General features: G+C 40.8%; 1 protein-coding gene across 3 annotated transcripts in view; it reads left to right on the top strand.

Moving 5' to 3' along the window:
• MID1 (midline 1) overlaps positions 1 to 14,137 on the top strand; it is a 388,023-nt gene that overhangs the window by 196,184 nt on the left and 177,702 nt on the right. For 2 of the 3 annotated variants that reach the window (XM_028842300.2, XM_015126929.3), the window contains exon 1: positions 12,246 to 12,541. The exons of the other annotated variant lie outside the window; for it this stretch is intronic. The gene's annotated coding sequence lies outside the window, so the exon portion shown is untranslated. Of the gene's footprint in view, positions 1 to 12,245; positions 12,542 to 14,137 lie in introns of those variants that run through there. 3 annotated transcript variants of the gene reach the window in all.

The following is a 14,137-nucleotide window of genomic DNA, read 5'->3' as shown; positions in this document are numbered from 1 at the left end:
CAATTTAAGAACCACCGATCTAGACCTGTGGTTCTCAACCTTGGCTACTCATCAAAATTCCCTAAGGTAGCTTTTAAAAACTCTCTGCTCCAAGGCCCAACCCAGATCAATTAAATCACAGTTTCTTGGGGTGGGACTTAGGTGCCAGTATCTTTTAAATCTCCTCCAGGTGATTTCAATGGGCAGCCAAAGCAACTAATGGTTCCATTGTACAGATAATAGAACTGTAGCTCAGAGAGTTTAAGTGACTTGCCCAAGATACACAAGAAGAAGAAACAGGCACAGCATAGCTCATTTACATTTGTTTTTTTAGACACATGAGGGTTAAAATAGTACATTTGGTAATGGAAGGTATTTGCTAGAAGCTTTAGGGGTCAGGTTATCTTTTATTTAGCACCAATTAATTTAACACATCTGAAAACATGCCCTAAATAAAATGAAAACTAGCTTTGGAAACTCATTAGGCCAGACAATGCAAGCGTAATTGAAAGAAATAAGGTGCAGAGGCTCAGTAAGGTCCCATCTGAAAGCACTTTGGGGCTGAAGGGTGAGCTCCATGATTCAAAGGAAAGACAAATCTGGAGAGCTAATGTCAGACATTGTTGCCTGCCCTGGAGGTACTTAGAAGTGTGTCTGAACAATTGCTTCCTGTTCCATATCTGTGACGTAGGTAAATATGTTATAGTCCTAAATGACATTAATGACAGAAAAAAAAAAATTTCCATGCTTGTGATGGATTTTATGACTCTTAAGGATTCCTGTGCCTCAGGCATTTTTAAAGCAAACTTTCAAATGATAAATATTTTGTTCTGATTTTCTCAGCAAAGACTTCATCATATCAAGGAAGGAAGAAGATGGGCTACATACCCAAAATAGAGCTGGAGAAAGCAATGCACATTGGAAACTGAGTCATGCAATGATTACAAGTGGAGTCATATAAACATACAACTGACTCTTTGACACTTTTGTTTTATGAATTACCTGATCATAATACAAGCTACTATTTTTGAGTATTTACTCTGTGCTGTGTTCTCCTCATAGTTCTATGGTTAAGAGCATGTTTTCAGGAACTGGTCAGCCTGAGTGCACAAACTAGTATCTATGTCCTCCTAGCTTTGTGACCTTGGCAAGTTACTTTGCCTCTCTGTGCCTCAGTTTTCTCCTCTGGAAAATGGTGATAATATTAGTACCTTTTCTCATAGGGTGAAGGAAGATTAAACATGCTCACAACAGTGTCTGGTGTCTAATAAGCATTCAATAAATGTTAAATAACATTATTTTTAAACAACCTCAATTCTCACAATAACTTTGAGGGATATCAAGCAGATGGGCCATGTTATCACAACCATTAAGTGAGAGGTTTAATATTTGGACTAAGGCTGTTTCCAGCATCAGTGCTGCCAGCCATAGTGCTATACTGCATTGATTAGGAATAATAAATAAAGTATTTATGTTCAGTTTTTTCCACGTATAGTATAAACTTTTGGGCATAATCCAAATATCCCTGGACCTTCTTGTTATCTGGATGATTTTACAAAGCCTCCAGACTGCCCGTCCCACAGGACACTGAAGCAAGGTGGTGGTCTCTCCTATCAACTGCTTCTCCTGCAGTTGTCCCCATCTCAGTAAACAATGACTTAATTCTCCCAGCTGTCCCAGGAAAGAACCTGGAAACCTCGTTTCCGCTCTTTATCTGACACATACAGTCCCTCAGCAAGCCACACTCATTGTACCATCAAAATCTATCCAGGAACTCCCCAAGTCACCCCACCTCCAGTGCCACCCCTGACCCAATCCACCATCATCTCTTAACATCTCCTGCCTTGCAGGCTGCTCTCTGTCTAGCAGTCAGACTGAGCTCTATAATGTCAATTGGATATTGTCACTCCTGAGCTCTGAAACTTTCCCATCTCCAGGGAAAACCCAAGATCCTTCTAGTGATCTACTAGACCCTACAGGATCTGCAAACACTGCCTCACCAACACCCACCCACAACCACTGCCCCCCATCACACACACACACACTCAGACACATTCCTGAGCCTTCAGCTCCTACTACTGTAGTGCTTACACCCTCTGCTCCAACCTCCACTGGCTTCCTGCGTTGATTGAGTTCACCCTGGCCTCACAGCTTCTGCAATCACTGTTTCCTCTGCCTGGATAACTCTGCCCCATCCATCACTGTAGTTGAAAGTCTTGCTTCCTCACTTCCTTAGGATTCTGCTAAATTATCACCCTATAAAAAAATATAAACTCCTCACCCCATTGACACTCCTTTCCCCACATACAATAGCTCCTATCACCATCAGACCTATTTTCTACTTATTTATTGATGTGTTTGTCTATCTCCCTTCACTAGAAGGTATGCTCATGACAGCAGCACTTAACCTATTTGTACCTGTCTGTATCATCAGCACCTAGAACAATGTCTGGCACATAGTAGACACCCAATAAATACTTACTGACATGATCAGGCATGTTCAGGGTGTTATAGCTGTAGTCCATAAATACTTACTGAGTACCTATGACCGTTCTGGCATAAGGAAGATATACCATCTTTATTAGCATATGATTAAGGCATGAGAGTCTCTCCGATTCTTTTTCTTATACGAAGCACTTGTCTCCATGCTTGAGATCTTTGGATTCCCTGGGAGTGATGAAAATCAATTCATAGAGATGTACAGTTATCTATCTATATGTTGCTAATGAAAGCGATGGCTAGAATATTGATGCACCAATTAGCTCCGAATAAAGAAAAGTGCTCCAAGGCTGCATTCCTAACTGTGGCAATGAATCACACAAATGTGTTCCACTAGGAACATCATTGAGCAATTCTGAATGGAAAAGGAAAACCTCATTCACAGTCCTAGAGAAAGAGCCCTAAAATCCAAATCCTCCTCTGCATAGCACAACACCAACATCTTTTTCTATGAGGGTTATTCCCTTAACAGACAAATGCATTGTTTTTTCCTGCCTATGGTTGATTGGATGAACACAGCCCAAATTTGGAGAACCATTTAAGGTAAATAAAAATCATTACAGTGCTGGCCAGGCTCAGTAGCTCATGCCTGTAATCCCAGCACTTTGGGAGGCCAAGACTGGTAGATCACTTGAGGCCAGGAGTTTGAGACCAGCCTGGCCAATATGGCGAGACGCTGTTTCTACTAAAAATACAAAAAAAAAAAAAAAAAAAAAGCCAGGTATGGTGGCACTCACCTGTAATCCCAGCCACTTGAGTGGCTGAGGCTGGAGAATAGCTTGAACTCAGGAAGCAGAGGTTGCAGTGAGCCGAGATCATGCCACTGCACTCCAGTCTGGACGACAGAGCAAGACTGTCTCAAAAAAAAAAAAAAAAAAAAAAAAAAAAAAAAAAAATCACTAAAGTGCTTCAGTTTGCTTCCAAATGTAATGGCAAATTCCTGACTCATCTTGAAGGTGCAACATGAGAGGCTTTTGGAGGTAGATTGTGGCTGGGGATTTTAGAACCATCTAAGTGATAAATCCCATCACCCCCATATGAGGCACAGGAGGTGAAGGAGTGTTTGTGATGAGTCATGGGCATACTGCGTTTTGAGCCTCATTCCAAAGACCTGCATCTGAACTAGGGTGGCAGCACCACATGCTGGAAAGAGTACAGGTTCTTGAGTTTGAGAGATGGATTCCAACGTCCCATATACCAACTGTACACTTCCTGCATGTCCGAAGAGGGCCTGATGTATAACTGGTCCATGATAGATACAGGATTTTTTCAATTGCCTGCCTTTTAATTCAGCACAAATACCTCCTGGTGGGTTATATTATATTGTATTATATTGTATTGTGCATCTCTGTAATGTAGGTGCTCGTATTTTTATCTCATTAGACCTCTCAGTGTGTGGTGTATCAGCTGATTTTAATTCCCTTAATTGGGCTAAATTAATTTGCACAGCTGAAGAAAAGTCCACCTATCTGCGAATTGGTTGGTTTCTAAAGATGGCCATAACAAAATTATCTTTTTTTCCCACACAGATATAGTTTAGGACAAATACCACTAGGGCATTGTGGTACAACTTAAATAATGCTATGAATAAGAATAGTTATTTTGTTCATTGTATGATACTATTTAAATCACTCACATTAAAATAACATTAAATAGCATTGCTATTTATAAGATAATGTAGACAGGCAATATAAGCCCTTCCTTTGGTAAATTAATAATTCAAAGGAGAAATAAAGTGAAGCCTCATTTGAATGCAGTTTCTCAGACATTTAGATTTCTTTAATAAATATGGGAAAAGCTGAGGGACTGATACCCATGTTTGCATTTTTTTCTTGCCATGACTAACTCTGTTTATTTTGCATCAGGGGAATAATATAAGAAAGGCTATCTCAGTACGTGCTGATTTTCATAAGTGGTTCTCAACAGAAAAAAAAAAACTCATGACAAGTTACCTAGTTATAAGGAAATAAGGGTAAATATTTCCTTGGCCATTAAAAATGTTAAAAAAAACCACCATGATCTGTGTGTAACAAAGGAAAGAGACACATAAACCATGATTCCTAAGTAGTTTTTATTTTTACTACCATCTTAGATCCAGGTATGTGTGAAGTAGGAGAGGATTTTTACCAATCAGAAATAACACAACCATCCTGGCAATCTTTCTGTTCATTTAAGTACCAATCTAAAAGATAAAGCATTGACTTTTTATAAGCAAGGAGCGCAAATCCTGTTCAAAGCTTCTTTTGATTAAAATTTTTATTCCCCTCCTTATGTCCACATGCTTATCAATGATCCAGTCTGATTTGCTTGTTTCTAACATACAAAAAAAAGAGATGATTCATAAAAGTTAATATTTTTAATCTCTAAGACTAATTTAAATATCAGCTTTGTGCATTAAAATATTAAAGGTTTCAGGGACTAATCTTTCTCACATATAAGAAAAGTGAGATAAAAGAATAAGGATAAGAAGTAAAATGGTTAAATATGAAGGACAGTAAACAGCTATTCCTAGTCATACAAAGACCCACAAAAAATGGATTTAAATCAAGAATGATGCCAATTAGGAATAAGAACAAAAGGTGATTTTTCATTACTGTAATGAATTATTAAGGTGTCTTGGATATAGAATATTCATTCCTGGAGATCTAAAAGAATGTCCAAGACAATTTGTATCAGAACTGTCTATACGTATTTCTGGTTACATGTGGCAAAACAATCATAAACCTTGAACAAATTAAAGCTGAAATGGTGGAAACAGGAAATGCTAATGAGGTCATATGTGTATGATGTGATCACATTACACTTGGGGTTCAGAATGGGCCATTAGGCATGTAATTTATCTGAAGCTCTATCATGACTCTTTGGTCATCTATGGTCCAGATGATAATAAAACACTGCTAGTTCATAGGAAGTGACTTTAAGGACAAGAAATTGATTTTATAACCAGAGAGTATATTTTTGTTTATTTTAAACTAATTTTAATTTTATCAAAGTAATACATGTTCCACATACAAATGTATGAAAGACTCTTAATGAAAAACAGTAATCCCTGTCCCATCCCACTCCACCCTAGGGACAATCACTATCAACTGGCAAATATCTCTTCTGGTATGTATCTCAATATTTCCCATTATTTGTCTTTACTGCTCTTTCCTGGTTTATGAATTTTGGACATTATTCTTAACATTCTACATATGATCAAAAAAGAATTAGCCCTCCTTGTCCCAATCCCACATTCTTCCAATATAATGGTGTCAGAAATTATGTTCACCTAGTAACACAGATCCCAAAACATTGGCTCAAACAAATTAGCAATTTATTTTTCCATAGAACATGAAGCTTAGGGCTCATTTGGAGGCTCCAAGATGTCATCAGAAATCCAAGATCCTTCTATCTTTTCTGTTATCCAGCTTTACTAGGTGTTCTGTCCTCGTCATGGTTACAGAAAGGCCCTAGTCCCTCAGACATTGCAACCATTCCTGGTGGAGAAATCCAGGAAGGGCAAAGAGCAAACAGTGTGTATTCCCTTTAAATAACTTTCCCAAAAGCCCTACATAGTACATAGCAGCTTCTATTAAAATTTTATAGGCCTACCAGACGTGGTGGTATGAGCTTGTAGTCCCAGCTGCTTGGGAGGCTAAGGCAGGAGGATGGCTTGAGCCCAGGAGTTTGAGGCTGTAGTGCAATATGAGTGTGCCTGTGACTAGCCACTGCATTCCGGCCTGGGCAACACAGCGAGACCTAGTCTCTAAAAATAATAGTAATAATAGTTTCATATGATCACTTATACCTGCAAAGGAGGCTGGGAAATGTTCTTCAGCTGGGCACATTTTTGCCCCAAGTAAATTGAGGTTCTGTTGAAAAGAAGCAAAGGGAAGATGGATACTGGATTGGCTACCAGTAGTCTCTGCCATAATATCTATATCAGAAATCACTGCCAAGTTAAGGACTGTTCTATAACAATGCTTCATTTTTTTGTGCATTCTTTTGTTTTGCCTGGAGTTAATAATAGTCTCACATATTGCTTATATTTATGTGTACCTGTTTGCCCTCAAATGTTAACTATAGTATCATTTTTCTCTCAGAGTCCTAACTCCAGGAGTCCTCCATCCTCCTGCTACAATTTAGACGGGACCTTTCTAAGATGCTGCTCATAACTGCATGATAATTATGTAGTTATCATCCTGGACTTTCCTTACTTCTTTTTATGTTGGTGCCTCTATTTTCTGGGTCCCATTGACTTATCTTTCTTAGTTTAACACTCTCATTTTGCTAAAGCACATCTTTGAGTGGTTTCCAAAGAAAGAGTACATGGGATGCAAAAATGTTGAGCCTTGGTATGAAAATAATTGCATTATATTCTGACATTTGATTGATAGTATGATTTGGTAAAGAACTGTCAGCTAGAAAACATTTAATCTCAAAATTAAGTAAAATAGAGCTCTTAACTTCCAGTGTTGCAGTTGATAAGTACATAATAAATTGGTTAGCAAAATTTCATTATTGATAAAGAAGATGACCTTCTACTAATGGAGACTTTAAAATTATTACTATTATTATTAGTCACAACAACTCAGTAAACATTTATTGACTGACCATATACTCTGTGCTTGTTGTTGCAATGGATATACAAATGTTTGGGCACAGGCCTTGTGATGGTTTATGTGTTAACTTGGCTAGGTTGTGGTACCCAGTTATTCAACCAAATGTTAATCAAGGTGTTGCCATGAAGGTATATTGAAGATATATGGTTAATATCTACAATCGGTTGACGTCAATAAAGGAGATTATCCTTGATAATGCAGGTGGGCCACACCCCATTTGTTAAAGCCTTTACAGCAAAATTGAGGTTTCCCTGAAGAAGGAGAAATTCTGCTTCATGTCTACAAGAGTCTGCACCTGCCAACCTGCCCTATGGATGTCAGACTTGCCAGACCCCACAGTTACATAAGCCTGTTTTATGTTTCTCTGGAGAGCCCTGACTGATACAGGCAATCACTTAAAAAACAATTCAAATAATTTTCCTCTTCAAATTTAATACAAAATTATAATTAAAAAATAGATGACAGAAATTGAAGAATTATTCTTGGGAAGTACGATATTATTATTATTATTTTTTTATTTTTTTTGAGACAGAGTCTCGGTCTGTTGCCCAGGCTGGAGTGCAGCAGTGTGATCTCGGCTCACTGCAAGCTCCACCTCCCGGGTTCATGCCATTCTTCTGCCTCAGCCTCCGGAGTAGCTGGGACTACAGGCGCCCACCACCATGCCCGGCTAATTTTTTGTATTTTTAGTAGAGACTGGGTTTCACCGTGTTAGCCAGGATGGTCTTGATCTCCTGACCTCGTGATCCGCCCACCTCGGCCTCCCAAACTGCTGGGATTACAGGCATGAGCTACCACGCTCGGCTGATATTATTGTATTGAAATGAAGTAGAAAGTTCAATTGGGAGTGGAGATTTTGACCACAGGAGGAGGATATAAGAAGCCCTTGGTAAATTCATGCATAAACCATTTTTGGAGGCTGAAGCAGGAGGATCACTTGAGCCCAGGAGTTCAAGACCAGCCTGGGCAACATAGCAAGACCCCCATCTCTCCAAATAGTAAAAAAATTAGCCAGGCATGGTGACACACACCTGTGGTGCCAGCTACTCAGGAGGCTGAGGTGGGAGAATCACTTGAGTCCAGACGGTTGAGGCTGCAGTGAGCCGAGATTATGCCACTGCACTCCAGCCTAGGCAGCAGAGTGAGACCCTGTTTCAAAAAATTTTTTAAAAAGTAATAAAGTTAAATGAAATAAAATAAAAATATTAAAAATTCATGCATAAACCGTTTACCAGATTACTCAAGGGCAGATAATGAAGAATCCGCTATATTTAATCTTAACACAAACTAGATATTGTTAACATGTTTCACCTTTGAAAGCATAGAATTATTAAATAGTAAGGTTTAATTAAAATTTAAAATGACATGATTTGCTTTGATTCCTTAATTTTCTAGTGAGGAAACAACAAGCTTAGGGTACATTTCTGACATCATAGATTTTTTCACTTCTTTCCAGTGTTGCTCATCCAACACATTTACACAACAAGCAATAGCAATTGCACTGGGCACACTTACCAATATATGAATTTATTCAGTCTGTGCAATTGTCCCCTAAGAAATCTTGGGCTTAGAATATCAATTGGCTTATCTGAGGTCTATTAGCCAGTTAGTGGCCAAGTCAGCACAGAAAACTGACTCCAAGTCTTATTTGGCCCATCCTTGTGGTATACCACATTGTTTCCCTTAACCAACTGAAAGAAACTAATTTAAGGAGTACCTGTACACAGGGAGTACCTGCTTCTCTTTTTGTGACTTTCTATAAGAATTATAGATGAGTTTTTTTTTCTAAGTGGGGACTCATGTTGTTAACTTAAATTGCCTTTACTAATCACCTCAAACACAGCATTCCATAAATTTCCCTCTGTCCCCATAATAAAACAACTGGATTTCTGAAACCTCTGAGGGAGAATAAATATGCTGTTTTCATAGCTCCCAAAGTCTGTGCACTTGTACTGGGCACTCTCCAGGTGGCTGCATAGACAACTTCAGCTTGATTTTCATTGACTTTTGATATGCCCTGACACATATTAAAATAATCTATGTGAAATTGCTGATATTTAGCCATTTTTTACTTACACAAACATTCACTCCATGTTCTTTGATCTACGAGATCACTGAGAGAGGTGGCACAAGTACTGTTAGGTATCGTCCAAGGGCACCACACCAAAGCCTGTCCATGTCTGAGTAGTGCCGCCTGTCCAGGACTATCCACCCAGAACCTATGTTAGGTTTGCTACAAGGTCTGTTAATAACCAAACCCGCACATAACTAACAAGATTATCAATTAAGCTGCTTTTTTTGAAGAAGAGTTTTCAAAACTTCGAACATCCCTTCAGCTAACATTAGCAAACATTGTTAATCACAAATTTGGGAACAGAACATCTGTTGGTTTGGTAGAGCAAGCTCCTTTACTCACTTCACTTTTCTTTCTTTTCTTTTCTTTCTTCTTTCTTTCTTTCTTTCTTTTTTTTTTCTCCTTTTTTCAGGGTTTTACTTGTCACCCAGGCTGGAGTGCAGTGGCACAACCTAGGCTCACTGCAGCCTCGACCTCCTGGGTTCAAGTGATCCTCCTGTCTTAGCACCCTAAGTACCTGAGACTACATGCACACACCACCATGCCCAGCTATTTTTTTTTTTTTTTTTTTTTGTAGAGACATGGTTTCACCATGTTGCCCAGGCTGGTCTCAAACTCCTGAGCTCACGCGATCATCTGCCCTCCTCGGTCTTCAAAAGTTCTAGGATTACAGGTGTGAGCCACCACACTGGGCCTCACTGTTTCTAATAGGTGGATCAAATCCTCACTCAATGAACATCCTCCAAAGGACCATTTATTTCATTCAGAATTTTAAAAATTTCCATTTGCTTATTTGTAAATGAAAAAGCAGACTTTGTGTATCCCCACCGTTCATTTTTTTAGAGGTTTTCTGAATCAAGGAGGCAGCATACTTTATGGCACTGTGTTAGTTCAGGCTGCTATAACAAAATACTGCACCTTAGACTGGGCCATTTATAAACAACAGACAATTATTGCTCATAGTTCTGGAGGCAGATAAGTCCAAGATCAAGGTACCAGCAGATTTGGTGTCTGGTGAGGGCTCTCTGCTTCATCAGTGGCGCCTTGTTGCTGTGTCCTCACATGGCAGAAGGGGCAAATAGGCTCTCTGAAACCTCTTTTATAAGGGTATTTTGCTTTAAGGGCATAGAAGATGGAAGGGATTAATTTTTCTTGGGGCATTTGGGGAAACCACGAATGAGTGGTGACATTTGAGATTGTCGGATAGTTGGTGAGTGAGTCAAAGGAGAATAAAAATGGAAGTAACATTAAAAGGGCACAGTCCTTGAGAGAGGAAATCCCAGCTCATATTTACCTTTGAGGTGATGAAAGCAGAAGGCAGACGCAGTTGTAGCTTCTACTGAAGGTGGTAAACAGATGTGCCATGGGATTAAACTCCAGCGGTATTTAATGGCAGGAGCCCTGGGTAGCTTCCTATGCCCTGTGGCTGGGGCATACCTAGGGCAGGGATAGACGCAATATTTCTCAAAGTGAATCAGAGTCCTTTGTCAGTGGGATAAAATGCTGATTCTCAGGCTCCTCAGCAAACCTACTGAATCAGATTCTTTTGGTGCAGGGGCCTGGAGACTTGCATTTTTAACAACCTCCCCAGAAGTTTCCTTGCACCCTCAAGTTTGAGAACCACCCTTTCAAAGTGTGATTTCATCACCCAGGAGACATTTGGTAATGTCTGGAGACATTATTGGTCATCACGATTGTGGGGGTGCTACTGGCATCTAGTGTTCAGTATCCAGGGCCGCTGCTACACATCTTACAGTGCACAGGACAGCCCTCATGACAGAATTATCCTGCCCAAAATGTCAGTAGTGCTGAGATTGAGAAATCCTGAACTCCATCATATGAAGGGCTCTCAAGGAAAAGTACAAGAAGTGGACTGAAGTCAGTTTGTGTCACTAGGTGGCTCCTTAGGCTACTCAGGCAGGGGGCGAGGGTTATGGGCTTCCAGGCCCAGTTATTGGGCCACTAAATTTTCGTAGAACTGGGCAGAGCTCACATGTGTTGAACCCATGCAGATGACACTCCTGAAGCCACCAATTCATTATTTGCTAAGTTTTTTTTCCCCTGATACCAAAACATTTAAAATCTTTATTGAATTATCATCACAAAATTGCGGTCATTTCTTGGGGGAAAAATATGGAACTAGTTCTACACAAAGTACTCTTTGCTCAACTTGCACTTTCTTGAAATCCAAAAGGTAGATTTACATTAAAATCATGTTGGCTAAGAGCTGAAAAAAGTTATTGCTTATATGGAGTTAAGAAAGCAAACTTTGGAAATTTTTTTTGAGTCTGAGTTTGTTTCTAAGAAGCCAACTACTTCTCCAGCTCTCCTGCAATCCTGCCAAGGTGATGTCCAGCTTGTCCCTGTTCATAAGTTCAACAGATCAACCCTGTAGGGAAGCCAAACCATAGAGAAAGGTGTATGCATTTACTAAGTTTTTTTTTTTTTTTTTTTTTTCCTGAACAAAATGTCAGTGTGTATTGTTCTATGACAACAGTGATATTTGAAATTATGCCTCGGGCCGTCAGTAGGTAAAGATTTTTGTTCATTTGCTGCATTTCAAAAAATTTGTGTGCACGTTCCCATTAAGATTTATTTTTCTTAGATTGAATATACAGTTAATCTATATAGAGATGAGGTAGGTAACAACCTCCCTTCTGGATTGTTCGTTTTAGTTAAGGTGTTACTCATAACAATTTGGTTTCCTTTCCAGTCTTTTGCAAAAATAGGGCTTCAGTGCAAGATATCCTTTTAAAAATACCCTTGGGTCCTGAGTGTTGAACTTTTCTGGCTGAAATAATTTTGCACCTTCCAAATGTTTTAATGCTGTTAGGGAGCTCTTAAAATGCAAGGATTTAAGGCCCTTAGCTAGTTAAGCTTTTAGCAGAAGTAGAGCTGTTAGATAAGAATAGAACTCATCCTTTACTTTTGGAGCTTTGGACTCTGTTTCCAGCTGCTTCCAGTCATTTGAATCCTGAAAGCTCCCCTAATCCTCGCGGAGGCAGCCTTTCTGGCTCCCAGGACCCACCCCCTTACTTCTGATTGGCGAAGCTCCTCCGCGGCCCAAGCCAGCCACCTACGACGTCTCTGAGAACTGATTTGAAATAAGAGCCAGGCGGTCCTCGCTTCCCTGCGACCGACTTTTCATAGGCTGGGGGAGAAAAGGTTGAGAAACTTGACATTGTCTCGGGCAGAGTGCGTGTAGCAACAGATCAAAGAAAAAGAGGACGAAAACGTGCTCTTTGCTGCCCGTAGATTTCGCCGGGTTGCTTTTGTCTTGCGGGATCCCGTCGGGTTCGGTGTTTCCGCTCTGAAGACTGCCGCGCGGGCTCCGATGCAGCTCGCTCCCTGCCGGATGGGTCATGGGATTCTAAACATGAGGCAGGTAAGCTCAGGCGGCTGCGCTGGTGGCGGAGGGGGCGGGCGCCGCCCGGGACCCCTGCGACCTGTTACTCCGGAGAGCTGGCTTGGTTAGCAGGCGCCTGGCCATAGTCGATGCGTTTGGCGGAAAGACGGGGCTGCATTTTTCTAAGACAACCGAAGAAGCACATTACCTGAGCTACCCCGGTCTGGCCCTCGCCACCCGCCCCTACTTTTGCCTTTAATTGTGGTTGATGTCAGGCAGTCGTTGTAAAGGGCTTTCAAGCAGTTTGTAGAATATATGTAAATCAATTCCAGTTTGCGGCCGCTGGAATGTATCGTGCAGGATGTGTCTCGAGCTTTTAGTGTCTCTACCCTATGCTTTGGGCTAGAATAAAGACAGCTGAATGTCCTGGAAAAGAATTTCACGGGGCCGCTTATCTCATTTTGGTTTCGCATTCTGAGCACTTACTGTGTTTCTGGCGGAGAAGGCGGAACCAGCTTGAAATGAGCACAGGCAGTCCTTCCAGAAAAATGCAAATTTGTTTTTCTGTTGTAGCAGTTTGGAAACTGTATTGCTTCTGGACGTGAGAAGACAGCCCTGAAAACAGTGAGCGGAGAAAGGGCTGGGGGATTACTTAAATGAGTCTTTGAAAAGAATTCTAAACCAACAGCTTCTTCCGTGGCTCTGGGGCATGATGATAAAATTCCTTATCAGTCCAGGAAGAGGTTTATAGCTTTGCTGTTAAGCAAGAAAAGGAAAGAAAAAGTTGATGTAGGAAGCCAAGGAGAGGGTGTGATTTACAACTCAATCAAAGTTATGGAAAAATCTTATGTCAATATTTAAATATCAAGAGCAATACTCATATAAGGAGAAAACAAGGCCGGAAAAACATGCCAATAGGCTGGAAGGGCAGGGATTTCAAGAGGAATGCTATTGCTTTTTACCAGCCCTGAATAAATCTGAGTGGGAAAGTTAGCATCTGTATCGCAACCGGAAAAGCTCTTCACTTTTTCTTCTAAGTGGGTTGGGCGCTCGCAACCCTGCACACTTTGGGGGAAGTGAGCTTTCCATTTAGGAGCGCAGGCGAGGGATTTAGAACTTTCTGTCCCTTTCACACAGCCTTGGGAGATGAAGCAGAGCCCCCTTCGAATGGTCGAATGGTCAGCGCAAACCCTCCGCCTTCTGGCCCCCTCGCTTGTTCGCTCAGCAAGCATGCTTGGCAAGTTTCAGGGAGTGCAGAAAAACACTTGCGGAGGAGCAAGTGCCCTCTGCTTGCAATGAATTGCCCTTGCCTTGCTGGGGACTGTGGGGCGGACGCTCGTTTTCTTTAAGTTCTGCAAACTCACAGTCCAACCTCATACTTTTAATGTCTACTAAAGTGGGAGGAGGAAAAGGAAGGAGAAGGTTAATTGGAAAGGATTGAAAAGGAAAAAGAGGAACGCAAAACATTTTTGACAAAGGTCCTTAGCTGCAACAAAGAAGTTATTTGATCCTGTGCAGAGCCACCTGTCCTCTCCTTAGTGGTATCTGAGCTCAATTTCCAGAATCCCTGTTCCCACACAATTCCTCAGGAACCATGGCAGTCTCCGTTCCTTTTGCCCAAGGCTTGCTTCCCCC

The sequence above is a fragment of the Macaca mulatta genome, chromosome X, assembly GCF_049350105.2.
Source record: "Macaca mulatta isolate MMU2019108-1 chromosome X, T2T-MMU8v2.0, whole genome shotgun sequence".
Classification (NCBI taxonomy): Eukaryota; Metazoa; Chordata; class Mammalia; order Primates; family Cercopithecidae; genus Macaca; species Macaca mulatta.
Note: the sequence above shows the minus strand (reverse complement) of the source record. Positions and strands in the feature narration are given on the sequence as shown.